Source organism: Tenrec ecaudatus, chromosome X (assembly GCF_050624435.1).
Source record: "Tenrec ecaudatus isolate mTenEca1 chromosome X, mTenEca1.hap1, whole genome shotgun sequence".
NCBI lineage: Eukaryota > Metazoa > Chordata > Mammalia > Afrosoricida > Tenrecidae > Tenrec > Tenrec ecaudatus.
The window spans coordinates 85,716,486-85,731,952 of record NC_134548.1 but is presented as its reverse complement, the minus strand read 5'-3'; the positions used below and the strand labels follow the sequence as shown (position 1 = coordinate 85,731,952).

The 15,467-nt window shown below is 37.2% G+C and overlaps 1 pseudogene; it reads left to right on the top strand.

Moving 5' to 3' along the window:
* Positions 1–14,206: 14,206 nt before the first annotated feature.
* Positions 14,207–15,230, top strand: LOC142433475 (B9 domain-containing protein 1-like; annotated as a pseudogene).
* The last annotated feature ends 237 nt before the right edge of the window (positions 15,231–15,467 follow it).

Here is a 15,467-nt window from a genome sequence, read left to right as displayed (position 1 = left end):
CAGATTTTAAACCATGTAGTAGTCCCTTGTTCTGTTTGCCCAACTGCCTCTTAATCCATGTACAAGTTCTCCATGAGCACAATGATGACCTTGAGTCTATCCCACCTGAATTTTAAGAACATCTGAAGAACAAATTTGACACATTGAACATTAGTGACAGAAGACAAGATGAGCTGTGAGCGGACATCAAGAACATCATGCATGAAGAAAGAAAATCATCATTAAGAAGAAAGAAAAGATCAAAGTGGATGTCAGAAGAGACTCTGAAACTTGCTCTTAATAATTGAGTAGCTAAAGGAAATGGAAGGAAGGATGAAGTCCTTTCTGTTCAGGGAGGAGCTGAATTGAAAATTTCAAAGGGAAGTTCTCGAAGACAAAGCCAAATATTAAAATGAAATGTACAAGGACCAAGAATTAGAAAAGCCAAAGGGAAGAGCGTGCTTAGCATATGTGAAAGGGAAAGAACTCAAGAAAAGAAACAAGCAGGTTTTGAGATGTGATTTTGAAAGTTTCTCTAGGTAAAATATTAAGTGATTCAGGAAGCACCAAGAGAAAATGGAAAGAATACAGTCACTGCACCATTTCAATAATAACATATGAGCAAGAACCAATGGTTCTGAAGGAAGAAGTTCAAACTGCACTGAAAGCATTAGCCAAAAACAAGGCTCTGGGAATTGATGGAACACCCACTGAAATGTTTCAGCCTGCTAAAAAAGCACCATAAGCATGTACTTGTCTATGTCAGGAAATTTGGAAGACAGCTACTTGGCCAACTAACTGGAAGAGAGTCATGTTTGTGCTCTTTCCAAAGAAGGTAACCAAATAGAATGATCAAACTATAAAATTATATTATAATATCACATGCAAGTAATTTTTTTTCTTAAGATCAACCAACAACAGTTGAGCAGTACATTGACAAGGAACTGTCAGTTCAGGCCGGATTCAGAAGAGAACACTCACAGGAAAGGGATATCATTGCTGATATCAGATGGATCTTAGATCAAAGCACATATTACCAGAATAATGTTTACGTGTGTTTCATTGACTATGCAGAGGCATTCAACTGTGTGGACCATGATAAACTTTGGATAACTGTGAGAAGAATGGGAATTTCAGAATACTTCTCCTTGAGCACAGAGGAACAGGAATTTAGGGAATTTTAATCTGTTTGCCATCAGCATAGCTCCATGTGTCTTGTCAACAGGAATGTGAAGCAGAGTGTGTGTCCTACATCCAGGGAGGAAGACAAGAGTTCCCAGAATCCTCAGGAGAAGGCCAAGCCCACACAGAGGCCTCATTGTCTATAACCTGATTGACAGACTAGACTCCACCCCTTCACTCAATTTGCTAAGACGTATGTAACTGCCACAATAATATTCAATGCACTGTGATGATATATGCTGTGACTGAAATTGAAAATACCAGCTTCTTGCCTGGATGACTTTTGCTAAAACAAAAATCTGAATTTATTCTTATTGATTTACCTTTATAGTTGACTAGTCATTTTTCCTGGCTAAAATCAGAATTCTCTCCTTGTCCTTGATTTGGGAGAGTTTGATTGCAATATGCTATGTTGCTTTCCATTTGGGTTCTACCCTTTTGGGGGGTTCATTCAGCTTCCTGGAGAGTTATTTTCTCTTTAATACTGTTAGAAGAGTTTTCTTCTAGAACTTCTACTATTGTCTCTGTGGGATTTTTGCTTCTTCTTGTTCTGAAATCCAAATGAGATGTAGGTTGTTCCTCTTCAGAGTGTCACAGAATTCTTAAATTTTCTTCAGAATCCTTTGCTCTTTTAATTGTTTGTTCTTGTAGATTGGAGCAAAACTTTGTCATTAAACCTACTAATTTAGCTTTCCACTTCTTCAATTCTACTTCTTTGCTCTTTTATAGTATATAATTCTGTTATCCTAGTATTCAATGTTTGGGTTTCTGTTTGGAGCTTTTCTTACAATGTTTACAGTAGGTTTCTAGGGCTGCTCCCAGAGGCAAGCGCAAAGTCCCAGCAAACAGGAAGGTGGTTTGGGGGGCTGGGGGGGGGGGTGGGGATTTCCCAGTGTCTCTTATAAAAAGACCACACCTCTCAGGAGGTATCATCAGGCTGTGGCCTGATTGACAGTCTGGCCTCCACCTCTACACAAGTATAAGTTGACATAAAATCTAACTGCCACCAGAAGGTTTGAGCTATTTGTTGATTCATTTCCCATGATTGTTGGTGCCCTGTTTTTTCTCTCTTGATGTTTTTCTTCTGATTGTTGAAGAAAGATTTCCATTCTCTGTGACTATTCAGCCATCTTCAATAGGAGCTCTACTTATGGTTTCCTGTTTTCCTCTGGAACATGGTAATAATTGTTAGCATTTTAGAGACTGATAAAATTAAATGGCATTGTCTTTAGTCTAAGTTCATTAAGGATAGAATTTTTTGTTAAATTACTGATGTTATTAACATATGTTACACAATCTTATATATACATTCACATACAATCTTGTTGTTCAGTCTCCTGGAGAGGAGTTATACAATCATTGATGCTATCAGCTCGCCATCCCCCCTCCCCTGCCTCTTTTCCCATAGTCTCAGGGAACCGTTACTCCTGTTACTGTTTCTTAAGGGTTATATATCTTAACTTTTATGTACTGAACAGTCTTACATATATAAATAAGCATGCATGAATCTAACATGATTAATAAGGTAAAACAAATAATTACCTTAATATTAAGGGGAGGAAACATTGAGAAACTAGAGGATAGTGGTTCATCATTGCACTGAGCTGGGATGTTTTCTAGATATATAATTACTTCTTGATTTAAAGTTATTTCTTACACAAATATGAGTGTCACTGGAATTGTTTCTCTAGTCAACCCGGTCTAACACAGATGTTTACTTCATTTCTTTTTAAAATCATTTTAATGGGGGCTCACACAACTCTTATCACCATCCATACATCCATCTATTGTGTCAAGTACTTTTGTACATTTATTTCCCTCGTCATTCTCAAAACATTTGCTTTCTACTTGGGCCCTTGGTATCAGCTCCTCATTTTTCCCCTCCCTCCCCGCTCCCCACTCCCCGATGAACCCTTGATAATTTATAAATTATTATTTTTTGTCATATCTTATACCATCCAACATCTCCCTTCACCCAGTTCACTGTCCAATTTCCAGGGAGGAGGTTATATGTAGATCCTTGTAATCTGTCCCCCTTTTCTTCCTCACCTTCCCTCCACCCTTTCAATATTGCCACTCTCACCACTGGTTCTGAAGGGTTCATCTCTCCTGGATTCCCTGTGTTTCCAGTTCCCATCTTTACCAGTGTATATCCCCTGGCTAGCCGGATTTGTGAGGTAGAATTGGTATCATTATAGTGGGGAGTTGGGGTGGGGGGAGGAAGCATTGAAGAACTAGAGGAAAATGGTTCATCTCCTCCGGGCAGCCCTTCTGCAAGGGACTGTCCAATTTCCCACTGATGGGCCCTGGGTCCCTACTCTGCACTCCCCCTCATTCACAATGCTTTGATTTTTTTTTTTTGTCTCTGATGTCTGATATCTGATCCCTTCGGCACCTGTGATTTCACAGGCTGGTGTGCGTCTTCCATGTGGGCTTTGTTCTCAGTTAGATTGCTACTTGTTTATCGTCCAGCCTATAGGACCCCAGATTCTATATCTTTTGACAGCTGGGAACCATCAGCTTTCTTTACCGCATTTGCTTATGCACCTGCTTTGTCTTCAGCGATCATGTTTACTTCATTTTTATTGACTACACTGAGGCATTTGTCTGTGTAGATAATAAAAAAACAATGGATAACCTGGAGAAGAATGGAAATTCCAGAACACTTGATTGTGCTCATGTTGAATTTGTACATGGATGAAGAAGCAGTTGTGCAAACAAATTATCATTTTCCCCCTTTGTAAAAAAAATTTGATGGGGGATCTTACAGCTCCTATAACATTCCATACATCCATTGTATCAAGCATATTTGTATATATGAAGTGAGTAGAATCCTTATCAAAACCAGGCAAAGAATCACTAACAAAAAGTTATAAACCAAGATCTGTCATAAACACACTTGTTAGATGTTGAATCAGTCCAAATTATAATAACCCTATGTATATTCATAATTGCACCCAGTCCAACTCAAATCCATAAGTTCAATACTAATCCATAAGACCCTCTTCAGACTTATGCAGATTCATGCAATGATGCAGAATGCAGGAATGTCACAGGCTGTTATGTACATATTCGTGTGGATCTGAAGTCAGTGAAAAATATGATAGGGGCCCAACAGCTCTCAAGGTGGTCAGCAAGAACCAGAAATGTAGAGGCAAAGAAAGAGGGAGAGAGAGAGAGAGAGAGAGAGAGAGAGAGAGAGAGAGAGAGAGAGAGAGAGAGAGAGAGAGAAGAGAAGAGAAGAGAAGAGAAGAGAAGAAAAAGAAAAGAGGAGAGGAAAGGAGAAGGGAAGGGAAGGAAAGAGGAGAGGAGAGGAGAGGAGAAGGGAAGGGAAGGGAAGGGAAGGGAGGGGTAGGGTAGTGAAGGGAAGGGAAGGGAGGGGTAGGGTAGGGAAGGGAAGGGAGGGGAAGGGAAGGGAAGGGAGGGGTAGGGTAGGGAAGGGAAGGGAAGGGAAGGGAAGGGAAGGGAGGGGTAGGGTAGGGAAGGGAAGGGAAGGGAAGGGAAGGGAAGGGAAGAGAGATCTTAGTCCCACCTCTAAATGAGGCAATCAGGTTGTGACCTGTTGATAGTCTAAATTCTACCCCAACATTTTCATATAGCTTCAAGTTGCTATAAAATTATGTAACTATCACAACATCTTTCTGGTATTCTCTGCTTTTAGCCAAGATCCATAAGACATCAATAATTTCCCTTGTTTCACATTCTCATCTGAATATGGCCTAAACCTCTAGCAGCATCCTCTCCATGTACTGCTGCAAACACGTTCAATAATCTTCAGCAAAATTTTATTTGTATATGGTATCGATTATATTGTTCTATAATTTGATCTTCCTGTTGAGTCACCATTCTTTGGAATGGGTACAAATATGAATCTCTTCAAGTCATTTGGCCAAGTAGCTGTCTTCCAACTTCCTTGGCATAGATGAGTAAGTTCTTCCAGTGCTTCATCGGTTTGTTGAAACATTGGACTTCTTCCTTTAGTACCATTGGTTCTTGCTCACATGGTACTTTATGAAATGGTTTTTTGTTGACTAGTTCTCTTTGGAACAGTGACTCTATATTCTATCTTCTTTTGATGTTTCCCGCATTGTCAATAATTTTCTTATAGAGACTTTCAATAGTGAAACTTGAGGTTTGGATATTTCCTTGAGTTCTTTCAATTTAAGATGTTCTGAGTGTATTTTTCCTTTTTGGTTTTCCAACTGTAGGTCTTTGCAAATTTCATTGTAATATGAATGTAATTGTAATATGTAATATATCTTCTTATGCTGTCTTGAAATTTCCTGTTTAGCTTTTATTTGATATTTTTTTCCATTTGTGTTATCTACTTAAGATCAAGTTTTAGAGTCACTAGTGACATCTACTTTGATCTTTTCTTTCTTTCTTGTCTGTGAAGTGATCTTTTGCTCATCCATCTTCTGTCATTTGTGTTCAATGCATCAACTCTGTCTTGAAACGTTCTTGAAATTCAGGTGGGATATGCTCAAGTCTAAGAACCCTGGTGGTGATGCTAGACACTAAGTCAGCAGTTCAAAACCATAAGTCACTTCTCAGGAAAAAGACAAGTTTTTCTACTCCAATAAAGAGTTACAATCATGAAAAACTCACAGGGCCATTTCTATTGTGTCCTATAGGTTCACTATGAATTGGAATCTATTTGATCACAGTGAGTTTGGGTTTTTTTTATACTCAAGGTGATATTATGGCTCTTGTAGAATTGTTTTCGTTTTCTTCCCCTTCAACCTAAAGTAACATATGAGCAGTAAGTAACAATAACAACATCATCTTGATTTTATCTTTTTCTGTAGTTATATTTTAGCCATTTATTGACATATAATTCATATACAATATAATTCAATCAGTGGTTTAAACATATTTAAAAATTTTGATATAATCACTATAATTTTAGACCATTTTTAATTCTTGTACTCATTATTATTAGCTCCCAGTTTACCCTGCCATAGCCCTAAAAACTATTAATCTACTTACTCTCTCTACAGATGTACCCATCGTAGATTTCATATGAAGGAAATCATTTAAAAACCCGAACAAGAAATGGAAACACAGAAAAACCTCAATCCAACAGAAAGCATAAAATAATAAAAATCTAAAACAAATGTAAAATGGATCAAATTGGAGAACAAATGATATTTGTTAAATTTCATCTTAATTACATCTGCAATAATCCATTTTTCCAATGCACTCTGTGATAGGAAAGCTATTCACATCCCTGGTGAGAGACAACTTACTAGCAGCTTAATCCATGTGGGGATGCTGCAAATGGATTTAGGGATTTTGTTGTCATCTACAGACTTCTGTAAACTGAGTGCTCAGAAGCTTTATTACAGTTTCCCCTTTCAGTTTTGGATTTTATTATTTTCAGTCCTTGGATCAAGGACTTATTTATTACTTACAATCCTTATTTTGAGATTTAGATGACACCTCGGTTAGAAGATAGACTGCTTGTTTTAAAACAAGTCTTTAACTCCATAATTTAGTGAATTCATCATCAGGGCAATTATCAAGTAGGGCCACATCACAATAACTAATTTTTTTTACATTTACAGTTTATGATTAAATGCAAGTTCAAAATCCATTCATAAATCTACAGTTTATATATGTCTCCGGCCCATTTTAGAGATATCATTTTTGGAGGGAATATTATAAATCATCCACATGAGGCTTAGGGTAATTCTATTTTGATAGAATCATTAATTTAGCCAATGTGTATAACATAAAATACTGTTTAGAAAATAAAATAAACATGAAGTGGACAGCCTTTCAGACTAATATACAGATTAAAAGCTCAAGTAACTGAATAATATTTATGTAAAAAAATGAGGGTTGAAGCTTGGGTAAAACTTCCAATAACATTTATCCACTAAGGCAGAACTATGCCTGCTGGACTAAGACATATCATAATGAAGAAAGCAGACTACAAAAATAGTAAATATATGGTAGCCTTAAATTACCAAATATTGGGCACCCTCAAAGCAAGATGTTTGAAGGAATGTCCAATGGCTTCCAAATCCTATACCTTGGGTCATTATTCATGTGATTATTCTCACAGTAGTAGAGCTTTCAAACTTAAGAATCCTTGGGGGGGTTTCTGCATATGAAATCATACTATCTGTAAATAGTCAGAGTTTCACTTATTTGCCCAATTGTGTTTCCTTGATTTCATTTTGTTGTTTAATGGTTCTGGTTAAGACTTCCAGCATGATGTTGAATAAGACTGGTGATAAGGGGCATCCTTGTCTGGCTCTTGTTAGGGAAAATATTTTCAGTTTTTCCCTGTTGAGTATGATGTTGACTGTTGGTTTTTCCTCTATGGCCTTTTTGTGTTTAGAAATGTTCCTAATATTCCTATTTTGTCTAGTGCTTTATCAGAAATGGATGTTTGATATTGTCATATGACTTGACTACATGTATTGATATGATCATGTAGTTCTTATATACTGTCTTCAATATATGGTGGATTACATCAACTGGTTTACTAATGTTGAACTATCCTTGTGTATCATGTGTGAACCCCACTTGATGTTCCTTTGGATCCTTGATTCACCAGTCCTGGGAGCTACACAAGCCAAGACTTCCCAGCTTAATATCTGACCTATGGACTTGAAACCACACTGGATTATCCACTTGTACAACTGTGCAAGCCATTTTCCCAATATAATTTTTCTGTGCACACATGTGTAAGCATCAAAGGCTTGACTTTTCTAGAGGACCCACCTAGTGCACTCTGTAATTTATTAACTTATTCCCAATTTTCAAATAGTCTCCTATATTGAAAAAAAACAACATCTCCATTTGGCAGTTTGTTTACTATACTGCTTACTCTCTGTTTATGTTTTCTAAATTTACAAATTTATATCCACATTTCCCCACTTCAGTCTTGAATATTTGTTTTATTTTTGGATATTTTTATATCTTTACTTGACTTTATGATTGTGTTGCCATGTTTGTTAATCTCAGGTTTTTGTCTCTGCCTGTAGAATTACCTTTAGTATTTCTTGTAAAGCTAGTGTGGCCTTTACAATTTTCTTTATCTTTAAATATCCTAATCATACTATCTTTAGAGGAACAATTTTGTTGAGTATGTAATTTTTGATTTGTATTTAACAAAAGATTAAAATTAAGTCATTCCGTTGTCTTCTGGCCTGCATGGAATCTGACAAGAAATCAGAGTTTAATCTTACTGGTTCTCCTTTCTAGGTAACTTGTTTATCATGAACAACTTTCAGGATTCTTTCATTGTCTTTGTCTTTATAACACATATTAGTGATTTCTTTATGGGTTTGTGAAAAATAGATTTTATATTCAGTTGGCTGGGCCAGGATTCTTAGTGCTTCAGTGATTAAGGTCTGTTAACTCCCATGATGTGATCTAACAGTGTATTCAACATCATGATGAGATATACTCTTGTAAGAGGATTAAGGAGCTGTCTAGCCTCCTTGCTAAGATCATAGTATTGATGTAATTGAAAGGAAGTTTTTCCTCAGGGATATGGCTTACTCCTCTTTAAGCAGACTGTGAAAAGGCTTGTTTGTTTTAGCTGATCTGGATCCTGAATCTTTCTCATTGGTCCAGTCATTTGAACCCGACCAACAGACTACCATATTGCTTGCTGACCTTGGATGCATTTGGCTCAGCAACCGCAAGCCTGACCTGCCGATCTTGAATTCCTCCATCATTGCCTCCACCAGCCTGTGGCCTTTCTCCTTCCAATTTCATCTTCCTGCTTCCTAGATCATCAGCCCTGTCAGCTAATTAGGTCACAAAAAGTCAGCAGCTTAACATCTGGCCTACAGACTTAAACAGGACTGGATTTTCCTGCTTCTGTAAATATACGAACCATTTTATTGATATAAATTTCGTTCTTTATATACATATGTAAGCATTATTGGCTTTGTTTCTCTAGAGAACCCAGTCTTACACATGAGATTAGCCTGTTTGTGGCTCATTCTGCTTCATTAATGTGTACCTTCTTGTCTTTCATGCTATTGGAAAATTTCTTCCAACACCTCGTCACACAATTTGATCTCTGTGTGTGTATGTGTGTGTTTTTCTTGTTTGTTTTGTCTCCTCCTTTTCTGGAATTCCATTCACACATTATTTCTTTTGATGCTGTCTGAAGTAAGTTTTGAAATACTCCCCCTCATTGTTCCTTTGTTGTTACTAGTTGCTGTTGAGTTAGCTCCAACTCATAGCACACCTATGAGCGCTGAACAAAAGAACTGCTCAGGTAATCCACCATCTCCACAAGTGTTTGTACTTGTGAGCCCATTGTTGCAGCCACTGTGTCAGTCCATCACATGGAGAGTCTTCCTTTTTGTTGTTGTTGACCCTCTACTTTCCCAAGGATGATATATATTTCCATGGAATAGTCTCTCCTCATAAAATGTTCAAAATATGTGAGATGAAGTCTCACCATCTCACAACTAAACAACATGCTGGCTATATTTCCTCCAGAATAGATCTGTTTGTTCTTTGGACTGTTAATTTTAATTTCATCTTTTTTTGGCCAAAACCATCATTCAAATGCATTGATTCTACTCTGGTTTTCCTTATTCATTGTCCAAATTTCACATGCATATGAGGCAATTGAAAATACCTTGGCTTGGGTCAGGCACACTCTAGTCCTCAAAGTGACACCTTTCCTCATTAACACTTTGGCTGCTAGTTCTATGAGCATTCATTGTGGATTCAAGTAAAATGAAATGTTTGACAGAGTCAACATTTTCTCTATCATGAGGTTGTCTTTGGTTCTGTTATGATGATTTTTCTTTTCTTTACATAGAGTGTTAATCCATACTACAGGCTATAGTCTTAGACTGTAGGATTTGATCTTTATCAGCAAGTGCTTCATGTCCTCTTGACTTTCAGCAAGTAAAGTTGGTCCTGTGCACATTGCAAGGTGTTGGTGAGCATTCTTCCAGTCCTGGTGGCACATTCTTCATAAGCCTATCATCTTAGATTATTTACGCACAAACAAATTGGATAAGTATGGCAAAATGATACAATTCTGATGTACACCTTTCTGATTTTAAGCCATGCAATGCTCCTTGTTCTGTTCAAATTATGTCTTCTTGATCTATGTACAATTCCACATGGAAACAACGAAGTGTTGTGGAATTTACATTCTTCCTAATATTATTCATTGTTTGTTGCGATCTACACAGTCAAATACCTTTGCATAGTCGTTAAAATACAAGTAACCATCTTTTGATGTTATCTGCTTTCAGCTAAGATCTATCTGATCTCAGCAGCGATATCCCTCATTTCTTGGCCTCTTCTAAATCTGACATATTTTGGATAGTTCACTGTTAATATACTCATGTATCCATTTTAAAATTATCATCAACAAAATTTTGCTTGCATATAATATTCGTCAACAATTTCCACATTCTTTGGGATTACCGGTCTTGGAATCAGGACATAAGGATCTCATCCAGCTTTTTGGCCAGGAAGCTCTGTTCTAAGTTTATTGGCATAGATGAGTGAGTGCTTCCAATATCACATAAGTTTGTTGTAAAATTTTCATTGATAACATGTCAATTCCTGGGGTGTTCCTTGTTTCTACTGCTTTGTCATAATTTGCCACAACTTTCAACTATGTCCTGGTTTTAAACTAACCCCCATGTAATGGTAGATCAGGGCATAATTGCCTGTGATGCTGCACCCAAAAGAGTCTTCTTAGGGAGTGTTTGGGGTTTTATTACACTCAAACTGAATTTAGGTTGTAACAAGTGGCTGATTTCCTCAAAACAAAATTTATTTTAGTTTTATTGTCATAGAAATATAAAAACATCATCTAGAAATAGGATTATTTTTTGAGATTCAATTATTTATTGCAATACTTCATTGATGCACAAAAGAAGCGGGTGTAACAAATACAAATTGAAGCCAGGTGTCAAAAGATACCTTACTTATTAATCTTAGCCTAAGTATATTCCTCAATATAGAATTGCTTGATCAGAGCCATTTATAGCCAGTAATTATTAACATCTACTTTTATTATTTGAATCCAAGGCTGATCAAATGCAACATCTTTTTAATTCAGATAACTAATTAATTCATATGATGAATTGCAGCTAAATAAACTTCTATCCCCATTTTGAGGCCTGATTTGTACCCCATATGTGAGGAATTTGTATTTTATACTCTCCAGAGGGCCCATAAGCTCTGAACCATTGTGTGATGGGAACTTGCTTTCTGTGTAGTGTCTGCCCAAGGGTAGCTGAAAGGCATGTAGTGGAGTTTAAGGAGTAATAGTGATATTTAACCTTCATCTTTTATTATTTTCCTTCATGATTTGTGCTGTTCAACATATTTCATGGCTAACTCAATTGACATGGAGAAAGACCACAACGCCTGAAGATACAACACCATCATAGTAACCCTTCATTTATTCATATAATCACTTAATAAACCCGTAAAAGTATGAGACGAAGTAACATATTTGCTTGCTTGCTTGCAAGAATACTATGGCAAATATACTAATTGAAAATGCAGTAATTAAAAAAATGAGATTTAATTTTAATAAAGCACACAAACTCAGATAAAAGTAAATTTCCTCTTGTGCTAAGTACTTTTATACTTCAAATAAAAGTAAACAACTTTCTCCTAGTAGTTGGTAATATAAAAATCAATATTTTCCCATACCCTTGGTGACAAGTATTAAAATGAGTGATAAAAATCATATTATGAATTTAAAACCTGGAATGGTATTTAAGCATGATTTGTCTTTCAATTTGTCATACTGCGGTGGTTTGAGTGTTGCAGAGGTAGTGGAAGCAATGTCACTGATCTTCCAAATGTAACCCAAGGTGAACAGGTTTCGGCAGAACTTGCAGACCAAGGACAAACTGCAAAGACAGAAGAGGCTGTCTATTTTTGTGAAATTAGCCACATAAAACCTTATGAATAGAAGCAAAACATTGTCAGATACTGAAAACCTCATGAATAGCAGGAGAACATGAGGAGCACTTGAAGCACTTAATGATGAAGATCAAAGATTTTAGCCTTCAGTGTGGATTACAACTCAATGTGATAAACATTAAAATCCTCACAACTGGACCAATAGGTACATCATGACAAATGGAGAAAAGGTTGAAATTGTCCAGGATTTTTCTTGCTTGGATCCACAATCAATGATCATGAAAAAGCTGTAAAGATATCAAAAAATGCATTGCATTGTGTATATATACTATGTAAGGCCGCTTTAAAGTATTGAAAAGCAAGATTTGTTTGAGGACTAAGGTTGGTCTGACCCAAGCCATGATATTTTCAATCATCTTATATGCATGTTAAAGTTGAGCATTGAATAAGGAAAACTGAAGAAGAATCAATGTATTTGAGTTGTGGTGCTGGAGGAGAATATTGTAAGTCTTATGGATTACTGAAAGGACAAACTAATCTGTACTGGATGAAGTATGGCCAAAAAGGACATTTCAAGACCTCTCTTGAAATACAATTCCATCTTTGATAGAATAATATCCATCCACTTATAAGGAAATACATTAAACCTAGTTTTATTCAAATCTATGCACTAACTAATAAATCTAGTGATGAAGAAGCAGATAATTTCATTAATTTTTCCATCTGAAGTTGATTGAACATGTAATCAAGATACATGGATAATTATTAGTTATTGGCATGTAAAAGTTGGAAACAAAGAAGAAGGAAGAGTAGTTGGAAAATATGGCTTTGGTGATAGAAACAAACCTCGAGAGCCAATGTTAGAATTTGGCAAGACCAGTGACTTCTTCATTGCAAATGAACTTTTTCCAACAGCATAAACAGTAATTACACATGTGGATTAATATATATGTAATACACAGAAATAAAATTGACTACATCTGTGGGAAGCTCGATATCAGCTGCTAATATTGACTGTGGTACAAACCATCAGTTGCTCATATATAAGTTAAAGTTAAAACTAAAGAAAATTAAAACAAATCCAAAAAAGTGATAATGTTACCTTACGCACATACCACCTGATTTTCATGAACATCTCAAGAACAAATTTGCTTGCATATAACACTAATGATGATCTGTGGAATGATATCAATAATATCATACATGAAGAAAGCAAAAGGTCATTAAAAATAAAGAAAAGGTCAAAGTGATTGTCACAAGAGACTCTGAAATGCAATTAATAGTAGATTAGACTTATAAGGCAAATAGAAGAAAGGATGAAGTAAAAGAGCAGAAAAGAAAATATTAATGCAATACTATGTAAAATATTATAAGGAAATGTCTCAAAGACCTGGGGTTAGAAAACCAAAAAGTAAGGATTCACTCAGCACATCTTAAGCTGAAAGAACTGAAAGAAAAATTCAAGTCTTAAGTGGCAATTTTAAAAACTCTTTTTAATTTTTGCTTGTGCTTTATTGACTGTGTGAAGATATTTAACTGTATGGATCATAACAAACTATGGATAACAGAGGTAAAATGCTAATTTCTGAACACTTAATTTGGCTTATTCTGAACCTGTACCTGGGTAACATCAATTTTTAAAAAAGAACAATAGAATGAAGCAAGTGTTTCCTTGAATGGTTTAAGGAAGGTGGGTGTCAAGGTTACATTCTTTAACTGATAGCCCCCCCTAAAAAAAAACAGAGAACAAATGCTGGAGAGGGTGTGGAGGGATTGGAACCCTTATACACCGCTGGTGGGCTTGCAAATATATACCATGCATTTGGCTGTGATCTGAAAGGGCGGCATTTCAAAGCCACCAGCCGTTCCATAGGAGAAAGATGGGGCTTTCCACTCCCATAAGCAGTTGCTGTCTCAGAAACTCTGAGTCAGTTCTACTATGTTCTACCTGGTCGCTATGAGTCTGCATTGACTTGATGGCAGTGAGATTTTGGAAAGCTATATGTCGATACCTAAAACAACTTGGAATAGACATACCATATGGCCCACCAATAACTTTGTTAGGAAAATACTCCAAATAAATAAGAGACAGAACATGAACATACTTTTGCTTTCCTATGTTCCCATTGGGGAAAAAAACTACATAACCCAAGTTGCGAATATGCCGGATATGATGCTGCTAACTGGACACGTTTGAAGTAGTTTCTATCCAGCCCTTGGTGACCCTGGTTGTGTGCTATATAGACTATGGGGACTTTATATTCTGTTTTCTTTCCCCAGGTACCCAACATTCCTCACAGGTCACATCAGAAGGACTTGATGTGGAAACCCCACTAAGTCAACTGGGCTTTACCTATTAAAAGTTCTTATGGGTAACATATTGAATGATGCAGGAAACACTAAAAGAAAATGAAAAGGCACTAGCGAAGAAACTGCCTTTTGCCAGGCTGTCAATCTCTGAGGAAATCCTAGTGTCTCTTAGCAACAGAGCTTGCCACTAAAGTCAGTGCATTCCCCCAGAGCTGCCATGGCATCAGTGGGTTCCACTGTCTTCATACTCAGGTAGAGAGAGCCCAGTTTCCAGAATATGATGACTTCTACTGCAAATACTGCTTTGTCTGTGGTCAGGACTGGACTCTTACAGTGGGTTTGGAGGAGGGTATCTCTCAGATCACATCCAAGAGCCCATTGGTGTCGCCATTAAAAGCACCAACCCCTTTGGTTTTCATCTTTAGGTGCTGTGCAGTTGATCTTTTGACAGCTCATACTGGATGAGGCCAGCCCTAAGATAAAGTGTTGGATAACTCCCAGCTAGGCCAAAGATCGTGCTCAGCGTGTATGGACCAGATGCATTAGGGGGTGATATGGTCTGAAGCTATGGGGTAGTGCACATGCCCTTCTCCCCTGGCTGACAAAAAAAGGGCCATCCCTATGCTTGTTCCAGAATCTACATCTAAAGTGCTAAAGTTTACAAGCTGATGCACAGGATTGCGGCCAGAGTACACAGACCCTACGGTGGTGGCTCCATGTGAAGGCTGGAAAGTGATGCAAGTCCGATCGCAAGGTTCATCACCCTCCTTTTCAACGTGGTCACCAAGGGCATGAAGAAGCTGGGCTATGACACTGGCCCTGTGGCTCCACAAGGTGTCTTGGCATCCAACCAACCTAAGAGAATCCTCTGGTGAGGGCCTTGGCTGTTGTCCCCTATCTTGCATTGAAGACCCCGTGGCTCTCCTTATGGCTGCCCCTTTGACGAATGGAGTAGAAGCACAGCCTTTGGGAAAGCGTTTTTATGTGATAAAATGTCACATTTTTAGATTTTTTTAAAAATATGAAGAATACAGAATCACTGTACCAAAAAGAACTGGTTGATTTTCAAACATTCTAAGGGGTAGAATATGATCAGAACCAATAGGCTGAGT